This window comes from Bos javanicus, chromosome 14 (assembly GCF_032452875.1).
Source record: "Bos javanicus breed banteng chromosome 14, ARS-OSU_banteng_1.0, whole genome shotgun sequence".
Classification (NCBI taxonomy): domain Eukaryota; kingdom Metazoa; phylum Chordata; class Mammalia; order Artiodactyla; family Bovidae; genus Bos; species Bos javanicus.
In genome coordinates, this window is record NC_083881.1 from 40,759,698 (window position 1) to 40,772,110 (window position 12,413).

At 32.4% G+C, this 12,413-nt stretch overlaps 1 long non-coding RNA gene across 1 annotated transcript in view; it reads left to right on the forward strand.

Annotated features, from left to right (window-relative positions):
* The first annotated feature begins 641 nt into the window (after window positions 1–641).
* The window catches only part of LOC133260220 (uncharacterized), a 74,476-nt gene continuing 62,704 nt past the window's right edge, over window positions 642–12,413 (forward strand). The window contains exons 1-2 of the long non-coding RNA XR_009740692.1: window positions 642–780; window positions 10,449–10,547. This is a non-coding gene — a long non-coding RNA (uncharacterized LOC133260220). The remainder of the gene's footprint in view (window positions 781–10,448; window positions 10,548–12,413) is intronic.

Below are 12,413 nucleotides of genomic sequence, written 5' to 3' on the forward strand. Positions count from 1 at the left end.
ATGTCTTTGTCTTAAATCACTTATTTTTTGAGAGCTTGAAGCATACCGCCTGTCTGCTTTGGTCCTAATGAAAGAGTGCCATCTATTGGATGACCTTGAAAAAGTGTTTAAATTTCATCAATATTATACATGAAAATAAATCAGTGGAGAGTCATCATTTTGGCATAATTTATAATGTGTCCGTCTTTGTCTATGTGAATATATATACACATACCCAAGGCCTATGCTAAAGAAAGAACAAGAGTACTATACATTAATGTTATTTTATAATACACTTACATTGTTGCAAAGGTCTTACAAATTATCTTGGGGAGTTGTCTGATGAAGACATTTAAGTTTTTCATTCAAATGTTTTATAAATTCAAGATTACTGACAAGCATCTTGTATTTCTTCATACATACCTTTGTTTACTTGTGCTTTAAATAAAGGAATCTGAAAATGTGAATACACGAATTTGTATTTGGACAAGAAGGATCTGTTTAAATCTTTCTCAAAGTTGCATTGCATAAAATTTAAACCAAAAACAAAAGAAAAAAAAAACAGATTAGCTTGGTTTTTTAAAAGGCAATGTTCTTGTTTTATCTTTCAGCCCAAGAACTTGCCAGTCAAGATGAAAAACTTCTTCTAATGGAATCCAGCTTTAAGGCTACTCAAGAGCAGCTAACTGAGCAAATAGCAGAAACAGTTCGCCAAGAACAGAACAGTAGAAAACCCCAGGCAGAGCCGAAGACAGTGACAGAAGGGATTATTGCTTCTGAAGAAGAAAAAAATGATTACAAGTGAGTTGTTTTTCAGTTTTTCAGAAAGTTTTACTTTAGAAAGTGAAATCAAGTCAGTCCTTTTGACTTCAGTTGCTAAATGTTTAATTCTCTCTGCTTGCAAAAGGTTATGTGTAAATATTCTAGCTTGTTCAATATATTGTTCTTTCCAAAATAGATAAACTTTCAGTCTGCAACATTTCTTAACTGAAATGGCACATGTTGAAAACGGTAACTGTCTTATTCCAGATTCTGAATAATGATGTGGCAGTCAACTTTCTTGTTAACTATCAAGAAATGTTGAAGGTAGGATTCAAGGGAAAGAGTACACTGTGTTTCTGTAACACCTATCTGCCAATGGCATTCTCATCTTTCTCCTTTCAGAGTCCAAAGGTTACATATGGCTCTTGTTGCTTTTCTTTTTTGTTAAAGTAGCAGCTCTAAGCAAGACACTATTAAATTGGGAGACATTGAGAGTGGAAAATTTTTGATCAGACCATTGAGGCATGGAAGAAACTCTGAAAAGTAATAAAGACTTATGTTGTTCTGAAACATTCATGAAAACTGTCCTTAGTGAAGCCTCTAGTATTTAATTTCTGTTTTTATTATCTAAATCTTAATGCAATTACTTTATATCTCTGCAATGTTTTCAGATTTTATCATTGGCAATTCAAATAAATATTAGTTTCTTTTTTATTTTGGTGTTCTGATAATTAAGTATTCTATCATCTTTGTGTTTTTTTTTCCTGTATTCATTCTCTTAGTCTGTTTTCAAAAAACAAATTGAAAGTAGCATAGCTCAGATGAACTTCTCTGTCTCTCTCTTTCTGTTTGTAAAGAATTGAACTTTACTCGCTGAACTTGCTTGAATCGAGTAATTGCAGTTAGATGAAGCATTCACACCTGAAGTTTTTTCCCCGGTTACTCATACCTTTGAACAAAGTCCTACAGCCAGAAGTAAATTTGGCCTATTTTATTTGATCTTAACTGCTCTTTGGAAGTCAAATTCTAAACTTATACTCCTTAATGCATATCTTGATATACCTATCAAAAGGATTTCAAAATAATATATATAGTAAACATTTCTTTCTTGATTTGTAGTGTATAGTGCACATAAAATATAAAAACACATTTTTGAAATTTATTCATGAGCAATTTATTTATGTTTTAATTCAATGATTTAATATTACAAGGCACCAAAACAATTATAAAATCTAGGATAACATTTTGTGTGCTTCCAAATAAAATCAAATCCTATAATAAACCCTGTTTGCCATTCATGTACCTTTAATCAGATGCCAGGACACACAAAACAACAAAAAAAGACACATTTAACAAATATTAAAAGGTAGAAATTGGTACCAAGAATTAAAAGCATATAGGGCAAAGTTTGTTTGGGAATGCATATATTGTTATATATTATTAACTATTGTTAATAGTTATGTACTATTGTTATAAATATTATGGTGTCTTAAAAAAGCAAAATTATATTAGGGGAATAATATGCCTAAGATATGTTTATAAAATAAGAAATATATAAAAATGGTTGTGAACTCATATAAAACTAATGATAGTATTTGATGTTAGCATATTGCTATTAAAATAATGCCAACATTTTTTTCTACAGTTAAATAGTACTATAAAGGCACATTATTCAGTATGCCCACAAAAACATAATTTTTGATCTGAAAACTGACATGCAGTGATCTGCTTTCAATCTTGAATTTTATAAGTAAATAGACTATACAGTGATTCATCTAGTTAAAATATAATGAAAAATCAAACTTAAGTTCTATATGTTTGATTTATATTTATCCACTTTAATTTCTAACATAGATTCATCATGAAATTAAGTATGATATTCTCTCTTAATGTGAAACTGCTGGCAAGGTATACAGATATCATCTAAGAGAGTATTTAAAATTGTAACTGCATGATTTCAAATCTAACTATTTGAAATGGTTTTTAGCAATTAAATATCTTAAAAATCATAAAATTAGAAATATTATTAAGACATAAGAAAATGTTATTAAAGTTTAAAGGGATTGATAAATGATCATAATCAAAACAGTGATTTCTTAGGAGGAACACATTTATCTTTCTTTTCAAATAGAGCTTCAACATAGATTGTCACAGGATATGAGTACATGTTAGATATATGTGTCTATATGTTTTCCAATGTACATGGAAAAATACACTATTGTTTAAATGTCAAATAAAAATCAAAACCTTTTTGGCTTAGCAAACAAAATATTCTGTTTATTAGTTTTGATTTTTTTTTTCCCACTCAATCGACAGGTGGCATGAATTGATCAAATTTACCAATTGATTTGGTTTGGGGCAGTGCCAGACACCATAGGTTTCGCCAGTCAGAAGAAAGAAAGACCATGTTAGGTGTCATAAGGCATGAAAGTATTATAGTTAGTTCCCTTAACCTGTCATCCCTTTATCTGGAAAACTCTTTGAATTTTGACTAGCAGATACAGGAACAAAATGTGTGGAGGGTAAATTTAAGGTCTTGAGTAGCTTCTAGAGTTTATAATCAATGTAGAATCTTTCTGCAGAGAGCAGATAATCTCACTTAGAACAAAACATTCTGGGATTTTTATTTAGAAAAACAGCAACTCATTTTTGAAATTATAATTTTTTATTTTAGAAAAAATTGAATACCTCAAACATGATTTTTTAAAATGTGTTGGGATAAGTCATAAAAACAACTAGAATGTGTATTTTAAGGGATCTGCTACAATTTGAAACATTTGTCACTCAGGGTCCTATATGTATCTCTCTAACAGTGATAATGTATTCAAGTGACTGTATGATAAGTTATCCTAAAGGTATTTCTTTCATTCATTTATTTTGGGAAACATTCAGAGTTAACCAGGTTGCTATATCACCTACATCTATTATTAGAGTAAGTCATTTCTTAACTAAATGTGAAACAGTTAAAAAAGAAATGTGCACAAAACTTGGCAATCAAAAGGAAGATGTTTTTAACATTAAAAGGTAACTCGTAAGTTATTTTCCATAGAGCTGAAGTTTTAAAGAACACATAGGATTTAGATTTTATTTTTCCCCTTCTCTTTTTGAAATAAATGTAGAGAACACACACCATATACTCAGTATAAGACTGTTACACTTGAAAGATTTGTTCTGAATGTCCAGTGGGAACCTGGAAATCGTAATAATTTGTAGTATCGATTGAGTGAAGCTATGCAGCTGGGGCCTCCAGTGAATAGACAGGAATAGACATTTTATTGATTAACTTTTACAGTCATATTTTCAAGACTCCACTGCAACATAATTTTCACTTCCCAGCTTTGTGTTGCTGCATCATGAAACTTGGATTCTTCTCTCTTAACATTTACCCACTTGAGGAAAAAAGTATGAAAGTATGGACATGTCTTGCCAGGGCTGTGATCTACAGAGATGCAAAACTTTCTGGAAAAATGATTTATCTCAAGTGCTATTCCACTACAAACAGTAGAAAGGAAGTAACTGGTTGTAACAGTTTTTAGAAATACCATGATGACAACTACGTAGAATTAAAATTCTTATTTTCCTCATTTTTTTCGTATTCGGGAATCTTAATTTTCCTAGCCTAACTCCATACATGTAACTATTAAAATGAAATATCTTGTGATGGCTTTGCTTTCATTCACATGTACTTTACGTCTCATTTAATGTAAGCCACAGAAAAAAAATTATTGTAATAATAGGCTAGAATTTAGTCTAAAATGAAAGCTGTTACATACTAAATCATTTTGGCCAATAATTCCAAAGTATGAATATGTGAGTATAGACCTATTGGACATATGTGCTATTTCTCTAGTCCTATGAAAGTTTTTAAAATTATTTGAACAGTAAAAGATTGTATTTGCACGGGTGAAAATATTGCAATATTTTCTTCTGTATATAGTCATATATTTATTTACCTCAGGTTCTTTTCTGCTTGCATATTTGGCCTCTGAAATTGCAGATTTTATACTCTCATTTACATACATGGAAATATTTCACTGCAATTTTATGTAAGAGTTGATGACAGAGATATTTAGACATTAGATTGGATTTTAAAATGAGATTAAGAAAGATGACATCAATTTCTTTTTTTAACTCATATCTGCATTTCTTTTATTTATGACTTTGAAAAATCTAATGTAAGTATAAATTGATCCAAAGACAAAATTCAGGAGCTTCATGTGACCACCCAGAGTCATGAAATATAACTAAATTAGACCAAAAATTTAGCACAAGCTTTAATAGTTATGCAAGATAATTCGTATTCCTTAATGTTTGTGTCTCACATAGTTAATTTTAGGAATTTTGTCTTTATTAAAACTCATGAATTATTAATATGGGATTTTGGTTATGAAATTCATAATTTGAGTTGAGAGGCATTTTAAGGTTCTAATTTACTTCTATTTCAATCCAAAGAAACGAGTAAAATCTCCTATCTTAATAGTGAGAATGTGAAACAAAATTTTTTCTCATACTGAATATTCCTTTTTTTTGATATTCAGCAAGCTTATGGCTTTTTTCCTATTGAATTTCAGAAATACAAATATTGAGAATTTGCTTTGATTTTTCTTACAGGGAGTACTAATTTATCCTGTTAAAAGTCTTATAAACACTTTTATGTGCAAAATATATATATATATATATATATATATATACATAGACTGTGCTGGTTGAAGCTTCACAGTTATCACAATTAATATAGCACATTAATGTGTGTCTAGATTTTTCAGTTACTCATATATATATACAAAGCTGTGTTTTTTCTTCTAATAGAATAGATCTTCATTTACAATGCAACGATATTTGAATAAAATATCTATGGCTAATTCTTTCCTACTTCACATTGAAAGAATGGACAGAATAACATATAAAGAATACAAGTTATTTTATAATATACATGGATCTTGAAAGACTCTAACCTCTGTAATCAACTAGGTGTTTTAAAATTATTTACCAAAATAAGGAATGCAATTAAGATGGATCTAGTAATAAACATAAAATACGAAAAGTCTGAATTGAGATTGATTTCAGCATAATCCTGTAGAGGAATCCCCACTTATTGATCAATTTTAAAGCCCATGCATAGCACTTAGAAAGATAAAGTAAGCAAGGTCAGATAATCAAAGCATTTAAATAGTAAAAACAGCAACTGCCACTGTAGACTGCTAAAATAAATCCATAATACAAATTGCTTTAGCAAAAAGTGGATGAGCAGCTGATCTTCCTATTGAACTCTGATACTGTTCAGTGACCACACTGGGAAAAGGATTGGGAGAAATGCCTTAAAGATCAATATTGAGTGAGATGTAGCAGGGATTCATTTTGAACATGAAAGCATTACAGGTGTGAGAGTATAGTCATCTTCAGGAGAGATGCCATCAAGAGGAGATTGTTTAATACCGTTAAAAAATGCCATCTATGCCTGATGTTCCCAAACCACACTCACAGAAATGCTCTCTTAACTGTTTCAAGAAATTGAATGAAGTTTAAAACAGCTCTCAACTTGAAAGTGGAGTAGGTTGACTTTATACTAAAATAGTGGTACAACTACTTACCAAAGACAGTTAATATATCTCTATAAATAAAGTCTATGTAAACTTGTGTCACTAATACATATTTGAGATATCAAATAATTATATGATAGTGGTCTCCAGTCTTGTACAAAAGTATATAAATTAATCATAGAATAAGGGAAGGAAGAAATATTTTTTGGAATTTTGTGAAAATGTACTATTGTTGTGAGTTTCTTTTAAAACTTGCTGCAATTTGGGCAGTCTTATTTTTCATGAGTATTTAAATTCTATTGGCTAATTATATTCTTGACTGTAGAGAACAATTGGAATTTCCAGTATATAGATCTATGAGTGACAGAATTAAGTTTAACAAACTTAACTACTCTTCTTATTGGAGAAGGAAATGGCAACCCACTCCAGTGTTCTTGCCTGGAGAATCCCAGGGATGGGGGAGCCTGGTGGGCTGCTGTCTATGGGGTCGCACAGAGTCAGACACGACTGAAGTGACTTAGCAGCAGCAGCAACTACTCTTCTCATACAACTTGAATTTAACTTCTACACTTAATGAGACATTGTCATGGCTATAATGAAGTTTCATGGGAAACTAAATGCACTAGCACAAATACACACAGTGTTACTGCATTTTGAAATAAAGTGGTTCTTCAATAATGCAATTGAATTGCTTCTTACCTTTTCTTCAGGTTCCCATAGGTGTCATTCTTATGTCATTATCTGTTTTCATAGCTTCTGAATTCATCCACATGCTCATTACATGAATGGTATGTGTCTTAATCTGTTAAGTACACCAATAGGGTTTTCTGTACAGATATGTCTGTGGAATATCATCACAGTCTCCTAGTAGTCTGACTATAGTATTTAGAGCCTTATAATATTATTGACTGGTGATTTTACTTCATTTGCAAAAACATTTCAATACTGAACTTCTCAAGTAAATAATATAAAACATTGAATTATTTTAATGTCTTTTCATCTGGAATAGAGAAGAAAGAATCTAAATGATGAGTGGTTACAGACAGAATTTCAACATCAAAATGATTAGCATTTACACACTACTGAATATAAAATAATCAAGAATGACCTACTGTATAGCACAGAGAACTCTATTCAATATTCTATAATAACCTATATGGGGAAAAAATCTGAAAAAGAAAGGACATAAGTATATGTATAACTGAATCACATTGTTGTACACCTGAAACTAATAGAACATTTTAAGTCAACTATACTCCAATATAAAGTAAAAATTAAATTAAAAAACTAAAAATAAATTCTAATGTAAGTCAGAAGTATAAATAAATACTGTGATCAAATGTGGGAAAAAATAAGAAAAATGAAATATAAAAATCAGGCTGAGGCTTAAAAGTTGCATAACTTAGGCTTAGTTTTTCCCATTCCTTTCTTGCCATAATGAATGGTTATTTACAACTATTGTAGTCTCCATGTTTGCTGTATGAATTGCTGATAGCAGCAATTTTAATGGTAAAACTATGGAACAATATTCATAGTTGTCAGAAAAAGGTCATTCTATTTGCATTCATTAGGAACCTGGAGGACTGTAGTCTGTGTTTCCTTTGGGATGTTGCAACTATTGATTTATATATAGCTGTAGGAAAAATTAATTAGGATTATATTTCACTTATTACTGCAGGCTGTGTAATAAGAAAGAAAACCATTTTTTTGGTTAGAAAGTTGAACTGAAAATCCTAACTGGAATCATTGTTTCTTAAATCACAACTACTTTATCATAAGATTTTTCTTTTATAATCTGGTTAAAGGCTGAGTGCATTTATGGAAATTTAATTAGCACATTGAAAAATGAGTGTTTTAGTATATATCCTATAACAATAATTATAATTCAAATTAAGCCAAAGAGACATTGTTTCCTTGTTAAATGAAACTTTCCTTTCTTTAAGCAAAATCCATGTATACTTGTCTGAGTTTGCAAGCACTGAGACGTTATTGACAAAAGAAGTAAATCAAAAACCAGAGACCAAGATCAGGTGAATTCTCAAGGTTAAGAAACAGATTCCCAAATCGAAAGCTTTAGAAGTATAACAAATGAGAAAGAAGTCTTAATTTTTACATTTTCAGTCTAAACCTGCTTATAATTAAGTTCTCCTGTGGATTTAATGCATCAAATAAACATGATGTATTTATATTTGAGAATATGTTACATTGATAATATCCCGTTAGTGTGATAATATCAGATTTCAGATTATTTGGAAAATATATGTGTCTCCTTTCTGTGAACACCCTGCATACTCCAAGTGAAAAAAAAATTGAATTCAGTTTTTCACATTGTTTATACATGACACATGTTTGAGATTAATCAAATTGTAGTCACTTCTAATTAACAGCAGAGAATAATTTCAAAATGGGACAAAACCAGATGACAAAAAATAGTTTGTGTGTGTTTAAGACATACTTTATGAATGGAAACACATGCTCGTTGTGATGTTTCTAACTTGAAATTTTTATTAACTCAGCTATCATCTTTTAGGTGCATCACATTTTCAGAGAAACCCACTGCCTGGCCTCTGGTGGACACTTAGGCATAGAATCAGCATTTAGGGAAAAGCCAAATCAAAGAGAGGTAACTCGATGCCCCTATAAAAGCTAAAACTAAAGTACAGTATCAAAATCCTTTCATATTATTGGAAGTTCTGGGTTGTACAAAAGGGGCAGAGGTCAAAAGCAAAACCGTACAAATACAGGCTTCTTCTCTCTATTGTACAGATTAGACGTTGTTTAAAATTAATGACTAGGATTGAAAACACACTACTTCCCTCTCCAAAACTTTTAACATAGTTTTTCTTAGCTATGATCATACGGATCTGCTCCTTAATTCCTTAATGTACCTAGTAGAATGTAAATTGGTAAACATTCTGTGCCTCACTTCTTCATTTCAAATATTTGGGACCCCTTTGAGAGAAAGTACTTATCTTGAGTAATATAGAACTTTGTTTTTCCAGGGTAATAAGTAATATTTTCCACCATGACACATTTTGTATTCTGTTACAAAAATTATATGAGGTAATTATACCGAGATTCATTGCAGGTCTTTGGCTTTTGTAGTGAATCTAACATTTCCAGTTTGTTTTCAAGCTAATGCTATGTTGGACTAATAATGAGGTAACTAACTAAGAATTTTATAAAATCACGGAGGTCTAGGGCAAAATTTTTGAATTACTTTTTTGACTAAAACAAAATGATCAGAACTGTATTTCTTAGGAAAATTTATTGATCAAACTATATATTGGCTCACAGTTTATTGAAAAGCTAATGTTTTAAAGGCACTGTTTCTTTGGGTTGTGAGGAACACAAAAAACAGCTAAGGTAGGGTTTTTTACCCTGAAGGGGTGGGCTGCAGTCCATGGGTCTCAAAGAGTTGAACACGACTGACTGAATAACACACACACACATTCATAAGCTAATGAGGAGAAGACTCTTGAGAGTCCCTTGGACTGCAAGGAGATCTAACCAGTCCATTCTGAAGGAGATCAGCCCTGGGATTTCTTTGGAAGGAATGATGCTAAATCTGAAACTCCAGTCCTTTGGCCATCTCACGTGAAGAGTTGACTCATTGGAAAAGACTCTGATGCTTGGAGGGATTGGGGGCAGGAGGAGAAGGGGACGACAGAGGATGAGATGGCTGGATGGCATCACTGACTCGATGGACGTGAGTCTGAGTGAACTCCGGGAGTTGGTGATGGACAGGGAGGCCTGGCGTGCTGTGATTCATGGGGTCACAATGAGTCGGACACGACTGAACGACTGAACTGAACTGACTGACATGATAAAAAACATTCACAAACCTAGGTAATGCGTGATTTGTCCTTTATATTGAAAAGAAAATTATCATAGTATTGAAATAATTGTCTCAGAAGGGGTAATTAATTAAAGAGGCAATAATTGGCAACTATCTTTTCAAATTGTGTAAATATTTGATGGGATGTTTTGTTGTTGTTGTTTAGTCACTCAGTCATGTCCAATTCTTTGCGACTCCATGGACTGCAGCCCACCAGGCTCCTCTGTCCATGAGATATCTCAACCAAGAATACTGGAATGGGTCGCCATTTCCTTCTCCAGGGGATCTTCCTGACCTGGGGATTGAATCTGTGTCTCTTGCATTGGCAGGTGAATTCTTTACCGCTGAGCTGGATGAGATGTTTACATGGACAAAAAGATTGAGAAGCAAAAACACAATGAGAAAGTGTATTTTTGGCCTAGAAAATGGTAAGTGATTTTATTTTATAGAGAATAGTTGGATGTATAGAAAGGCAGATTGAAACCACATTGTAGATAGTCTCCATGACCCTTCTGGGAATTTATAATTTGCTTAGAAGTAATGGGGAGATTTTCAAGAGTTATAATAGTCAAGGGCATATAATCGCACTAATGTTAGAGAAGCAATGGGCTGAATCTCTCACCATTTTCTCTTAATATTTCAACTAGCTAATTCCTATTCATCCTTAAATATTGGTATCTAGGTCACCTCCTCCCTATGACTGCCTCTTCACTCATTCCAAACTGAATTATGTTAAATATTTCACATTCTCTATGGGACCTAATGCATACACTACTATAGTAAGCATCTCCCTTATTTTACCTATTATTGTAATGGTAAGGCCCATTTACCCCAATGGCTAGCTCTGTGTTCATTGCTACCTTCCTGGACCATGATAGGCACTGCACTCTTTTAACTAATTTTTGGTAAACTAGTACTTAATGAAAGGAATGAACTTAGCTATGTGCCTGGTTCAATATATCATCCATCTCCTAGTAAAACATTCAGAATTGCTGTCCTGACTCCTAGCATGTATTGCAAATATCAAAAGAAGACTTGATTTTTTATCTAAGTGTAGTAACAATATTAGCCCTTGGCTGAGATATGGTCAGACAATTTATTCAAGTTTGAGAGAAATGGATTTGAAAAATGGAAGCTTTATTGACATAGATGAGAGTTGGTAAATTGCAACAAATTGACACAGAAATGTATAGTAAGCCAGAGGTACCTGCATTATTGCTTTAAATATTTGGTGATGCTATGGTCTCTACGTGTGTGTTCCCTCAAATTCTCAAGTTTAAATACTAATCCAAAGAGTGGTGGTATTAATAAGTGAGGTCTTTGGGTGATTATGTTATAGGGGTACAACCTTCATGAATAGAATTAGTGTTCTTATAAAAGAGCCCTGAGAAAGGTCCCTTGCCCCTTCTATCCTGTGAAGACATAAGAAAAAGGCAGTCATGTGTGAAGCGAGAAGCAGGCTTTCACAAAGCATGAAATCTGCCAGTGACTCCATCTCTGATTTCCTAGCCTCTAGAACTCTGAGAAATAAATTTCTGCCCTTTATAATCCATTGAGTTTATGGTGTTTGTTATAATAGCTCAAAGTCACTAAGACAGGTGGGGAGAAAGAAAAGAAAAGAGAGAAAAAGTAGAGTAGCTGATTAAAAGGAGTGAGGAAGGACTAAGTCCTCATGCAACATCGACTTGAATTTGACGATAGACGAAAGATAAAGAAAACGTGGACAAGGAAGATACAAGACTGAAAGTGAGTCATTGATGGGGCAAGTATTCAGAACATAGAGTAGACATTTACGAAGTGTAAAGATAGACACTTACAAGGATATCTGTTACATCTGAGAGAAGATATGAGTGAATGATGGGTACAGATGGCAGGAAAATGAGAGTAGCTTTTGAAATAAAGTCATCTGACAGAATGAATATAGCAGGGGTTTAGAGGACTGTAAACAGGACTGTCAAAAATGACTCAAACCATTGAGAATTGAGTGGAAAATGAGAAGGCAGCATATACTAATGTGTATGTGCTGAAGGTAAATTAGACTCATAAGATATTGAGGGGCAAGGATTAACTGAGCTAAAGTGAATTTGAAAATACCAAATTAGCTTGTTCAACAATTATTTCCTTAGATCCAGCTTTGCCTCTAACACTGATCTTATGTTTAAACAGTGAACACAATAACAATCCTTGCCCTCAAAAAGGTTACATTCTAGAAGGGAGTCAGATAACAAAAAAAGGAAAAAAAAGTTCAATAAAATTATACAATGGGGACTGTATCTTTTTTGGGTTTTATAAAT